This window comes from Adiantum capillus-veneris, chromosome 18 (genome assembly GCF_014529385.1).
Source record: "Adiantum capillus-veneris isolate H3 chromosome 18, ASM1452938v2, whole genome shotgun sequence".
In the NCBI taxonomy this organism is placed as follows: Eukaryota; Viridiplantae; Streptophyta; class Polypodiopsida; order Polypodiales; family Pteridaceae; genus Adiantum; species Adiantum capillus-veneris.
Window position 1 is genome coordinate 155517022 of NC_140948.1, and position 5785 is coordinate 155522806.

Genomic DNA, 5785 nt, shown 5'->3' on the forward strand with positions numbered 1-5785 from the left:
CTGATTTTCAGAAGAGAGAATCTACACCTAAAGCCTTTTTAGCATGTAGGCACATGTACTATGTGTATGTGCACATATTTGGGCTTCAACCAAAAGAGCACATGGTCATTCACATCAGCGAGCACTAACTCCCATAGACCTTGCATTTGTATTAGGACAAACCCGTAAGATAAGCCCTATGGTATAGTGAACCTAAACCTTATAGAAATTCATCTAGAGCTATGCATCAAGGGAGTCATCTCTTATGTATAAGTTGGGGAATTATTATTATTTTTAATCTCTTCTCATTATAGATGTATGGTTTATGATTCATATATGCCAAATGTACGAGGTCAAAATTAGGAATTTTGGAAAGTTAAACACATTTTTGGGTGTGTATCGTATGAGTAATGTCTCTTTTTTGGTTAAGATTTTTTGTGATAGAGAAGGGTTAAATTCTGAAGTCAATTTGTTGCAAGCTTATGTATGGTCTCTGGTGTACACCATTAGTAATGTCTCTTTTTTTTGTGCATTGTGTTGTTAGAAAAGGCTCTAAATCTGAAGTCATGTTATGAAGAACTTATACATGTTTTTTGGTGTGAAGCGTATAGTACTGTCTCTCTTTTGGATTAATATTTTTTGTGTTGTTACAAAGGCTCTAAAACTAAATTCAAAAAGCTCAAAAATGGTTTTGATTGCAAAAGCTCAAAATTAGAAGCTCGCAAAAACAACATACTCACTTCAGGGCACCCAGCGTATGCAAAAACACTAAGGCTGAAAGCAAGGGATGGAGGTACAAAATTGGTTGTCCTTGACACCACATAGGCTTGGTGGTTTTTCTAAGTAGAACAAGATTAAAATAAAAGAGGGCAAAAGATAAATAAAGGAGAAAAATTAAAATGAAAATTCCTAGAGGTTCTATACTTTAGTCTTTTTTTTGAAACTTCCCATAACAGACTCGATGTGGATGCATATGTGGGTGGGACTTTCAGCATGCAAGGAAGCAAATTTTGTTGCCTCTCTCTCTCTCTCTCTCTCTCTCTCTCTCTCTCTCTCTCTCTCTCTCTCTCTCTCTCTCTCTACTCTTGATTCAACTCACCTCATCGGATAGATCTTTAAGGTCCCTTGGGATAGTTTCCTCTACGACGTTAACATTCTCTTTTTCTTGTGTGTGTGTGTGTGTGTGTGTGTGTGTGTGTGTGTGTGTGTGTGTGTGTGTGTGTGTGTGTGTGTGTGTGCACGCACGCGCTAATAAGAAGAGGAAATTGGTATCACCCAAGTGTGGTAGATTGGTTATACCATTTCCCTCTTGAATAACAGGTCTTGAGTTTAACTCTCCTCATCGAATAGATCTTTTTGTTTTTCTCTTGGGATAGTTTCCTACGATGTTAAAATTCTCTTCTTCTTGTGTGTGTGTGTGTGTGTGTGTGTGTGTGTGTGTGTGTGTGTGTGTGTGTGTGTGTGTGTGTGTGTGTGTGTGTGTGTGTGTGTGTGTGTGTGTGTGTGTGTGTGTGTGTGTGTGTGTGTGTGTGTGTGTGTGTGTGTGTGTGTGTGCGTGCACGCGTGCGCGCTAATACGAAGAGGAAATTGGTAGAACTTTTCTATCACCCAAGTGTGGTAGATTGGTTATGCCATTTTCCTCTTGAATAACAGATCTTGAGTTCAATGCTCCTCGTCTTTAAGGTCTCTTGGGATAGCTTCCTACAACCTTAAAATTCTCTTCTTCTTGGGTGTGTGTGTGTATGTGCACGCGCGTGCTAATAAGAAGAGGAAATTTTTATAACCTTTCTATCAACTAAGTGTGGTAGATTGGTTATGCCATTTACCTCTTGAATAACAGGTCTTGAGTTCATCTCTCCTTGTTGGATAGATCTTTAAGGTCTCTTGGGATAGTTTTCTACGGCGTTAAAATTCTCTTCTTATTCTTCTTTTTCTTCTTCTTCTCTCTCTCTCTCTCTCTCTCTCTCTCTCTCTCTCTCTCTCTCTCTCTCTCTCTCTCAGCTTGCTTTTGTTCTACCAGCCTCTTTAAGGAAAGGGGCAACCTTGTGGGGGGAGTTAGGCCCAAGTCTGCCCTAGCTATGCTCTACTCACAGCCTGTACTATCTCCATAGTCCACCAAGTCATCATCTTGCCCTGCTTCTTGTCCTGCTTTGGTGTTGAACTCACCATTTGAGAATCAAGTTTCTCACTAGCTCAGGTTGCTTGTCCCTTATCAGGTCTTGGGTGAAGGGTGAGTTCTCTAAAGTTTGGGATTCGATTGGGTGCCCTCAATAATCAAATCCATAGTAGAGGTTTTTATTGTTAAGTCCAAAATTCCAAGCAATACTCCACAGACTTCTGCAAGAACATGACCAAGTTTTGTTGTCGTGCTTGCCGCTCCCAGCAAACTTGACCGTATTGCCCATCTCTAAGCTTCCCTCAATTGCGTCATGGGAGAAAATTGTGGCCTCAAAACCCACCTTAGCGAGTTAGAGGAACGATTTGACTGTGTGGTCTGCCTCACCACCAACAAGGTACAAGAAGTCAAAGCCAAAGTCACTCATGTTCACTCGGTAGCTATTGCCAAAGTGCAAAATTTGGAGGAATCTCTAACCCCGAGCAAATACTTCCAAGCGAATAGGAAACCGAGTGAATATATACAATAGAAAAGAGCATATCAACAATAGTTCAGATATTGAACATAGAGTAGCAAAATGAACCGGTCATATCTAAATTTTTTTTCAAATAACAGAACGAGGAATCCCAAAACCCGAGCGAGTTATCACGAGCTGTCCCAAAAACTGAGCAAAATAGAAAAAATAATACGTAGGAAGTCATAATCAAACTTAGGAATAATGAGGGTGAAGGAAGATGAGGCAAGAAAGAAGTTACAAAGTTGAAATTCTCATCTTAGAGTATCTCTCATGATTTAGAAGGAGAAATACATTGGCCTCTTAAGCTCAATGCCAATGTGCTCTTTCCAGTACGATCATAGCTATATTCACATGAGAGCTTAGACCATGTGGAAGTGTTAGTTCTTGCACATATCTTTGCACGTTGTTCACTTGGTTCAAATTTGAGACAACCAATTAGGCACTAAAAACCAAACAACACATTTCATACCACTTTTTGTTAACAAGTGTCACCAGACATACTGTATGCCTTTGTCGTAGAGGAAACCTTATGGCAGCTTCTTTTGTAATACTACACTATGATTGAAGGTGTGTTTTACAATCCTCAAACTGCTCCCTTTTTGCTCTCTCTCTCTCTCTCTCTCTCTCTCTCTCTCTCTCTCTCTCTCTCTCTCTCTCTCTCTCTAAATTATTTACATTTTATTACATCATGTCATCTTGGTCTCAATTATGTCATAATTGTGCCATAAACTGCAAACATCTCTCCCTGAACTTTCCATTAGAGACATTGATACAATCCTCCATCATCTTTTTCAGAATGATCTCTCTCTCTCTCTCTCTCTCTCTCTCTCTCTCTCTCTCTCTCTCTCTCTCTCTCTCTCTCTCTCTCTGGTAAAGAGGTTATGTATACTATTCACAAAATGGAAATCTCGTCATAATGATCAGGTTTTTGTGATGATGCATGCCATACAAGTTGGAAGCTTCATAGCATATCATTCTATTTTTGAGTGAAATAGATAAACAACATATTATATTGGCAAAGATGGGCATATTGGTGTTAAGGGCGAACATGTGGGCCTTGATAACTATTACACTTTCACTTGAACGCAGAAGGAACCTGAAATCTTGTAGATAGATTTGATGTTGGAATACCCTATTGGTTGATGACGTTTTTGAAGCTGTCAGGAATAGAACTGCAAAGGCACAAAGAGCTAGATGATTTGAGGAGGTTGCAACATCCATTGTTAGCAGTAGGGGTGGGAGGTTGGAGCCTAGCACATACTCACTACATTGGTTGTATCCTAGCACGTACTCGCTAAATTGGTTGTAGCCTAGCACGTACTCGCTACATTGTTGTAGAGTGCCTCACTGTCGGGGCAAGCAGCCTCGGCAGCCAGCGCCGTCCAAGACCCATCGGTGACCAGCAATACCACCACCACCACCATCACAAGGCGGGTAAAGACTCCATAGCTTGAGCCTTCTCTCTCTCTCTCTCTCTCTCTCTCTCTCTCTCTCTCTCTCTCTCTCTCTCTCTCTCTCTCTCTCTCTCTCTCTCTCTCTCCCCCCCTAAAGAATCCGAAACTTCTGCACATTAGTATAGGTTTGTGTGTTTGGAGCCTCTCAAGAACACAATGGAGCCACATAGCCAAGCCTCCCAAAGCAATAGAGGTTTAACATTTGCAATTCCACCTACTAGTCCTTGACAACTTTTCTTACAAAATAGTTGGTGAAGACAAAGAATAGATCATGGAGCTTGTACTTGTACAACACTTACACTCTCATCATTACCATTAGCTGAAAGAGTCTTTGGGCCTTCAGGAATATGCATTTCCTGCAAAGGAGGTAGATTTATGATTGTCATAGGCATAACAATATCATCAGAAAGCCTGCCCTGCATCTCTCGATGCTCTTGGCATACTGCATACAACAGTGGACTAAGCAAAGATCGCAAGGAGAATTCTGTAGATGGCATTTCTTTTGCAAGGCTTGCCGAAACAGTCCTCTGTATATGCCACACATCCACCATGTAAAGACTTGTCCTTCCCCAATAGAAAAGGCCACATGAGGATTGACTGCACAGAAGGCTATAGTGGTAGTGGCAAGTGCCAATCCACCCTCCACAAATATGGCATGGCATGTGCAGGGTGTTGTCCAAGGTACTTCAGTATTTTGATATTCCTCTTAAACAAGACACATGGGAAAATCAAGCCTAATTACCAACAAGAATCAAAGTGGTCCACACAACAATAGATGCTCGTATATTCAGCTCGGCTTCTTGTATGGTGGCCACATTTTTGCTTTGTATTTTGGCAAGCTCTACTTCTTGTACCACAACACAGATTTCTTGGCTAGCTCTGCATCTACTTGAATCACCTGAGCCTTCCTAGTGTTCCCAAAGATCTTGGTCTCTGCTTGAGCAAGAAGATCCTTCTGTTTTGCAATCTAGACCTGCTGGAGCAACATACCTTGGTCTCAGTGTCAGCTTTTGCAGCATTCTGACGTTGCATGAGACACTCCCGCTCCTTGGTGCTCACATCACCATTATACTTGGCGTCAGTGATGGCGATCTTAGCGCTAGTGGCCACGTCTTTTGGCCAAGGAAGGACAAGTACTCGTGGTCGGGGACATTAACCAGCTGCTTGACATTGGCATTGTATATGAGGAGGCCAAATTCGTTGAGCTTGAAGTTGGGTACAAGCTATAGTGTAATTGTGGTCTATAGGAACCAACTTTAGTGTGAATGGGAAGTGGGTTTCACTTATTTGAGGATGCGGATTTCGCTTTCGATGATGCCCTTGACAGGTCATTGACATGGTTGTAGTTTTGTTCAGGGGGGGCGATGAGGCAGGCGTATTTGATGAGGGTGGCTTTGGGGATGATGGTGAAGATGGCAGGGAAGACGAAGGGGAGCTTTTTGGTGCTCATGGCTTGAACGTCAAAGTCGTAGGAAGGATCCAGGTTTTCTTGGCCAGCTTGTCTCTCTGTCTGTCTCTCTATCTCTCTCTCTCTCACACTCTTTCAAGAAGCACGCGCAGAGAACTCTCTCTCTCTCTCTCTCTCTCTCTCTCTCTCTCTCTCTCGCTCTCTGAGCACGCGTCGGTGCGCACTCCTTGAGAGAGAGAGACTGCACACATTCCTACTACCGACTGTTCAAAGTATGACAAAATCTCCACTGGCCGTATTGACGTCTCTAC

The 5785-nt window shown here is 42.1% G+C and overlaps 1 pseudogene; it reads right to left on the reverse strand.

Moving 5' to 3' along the window:
* Positions 1 to 4335: 4335 nt before the first annotated feature.
* Positions 4336 to 5098, reverse strand: LOC147436680 (cell number regulator 6 pseudogene; annotated as a pseudogene).
* Between the last annotated feature and the right edge of the window lie 687 nt (positions 5099 to 5785).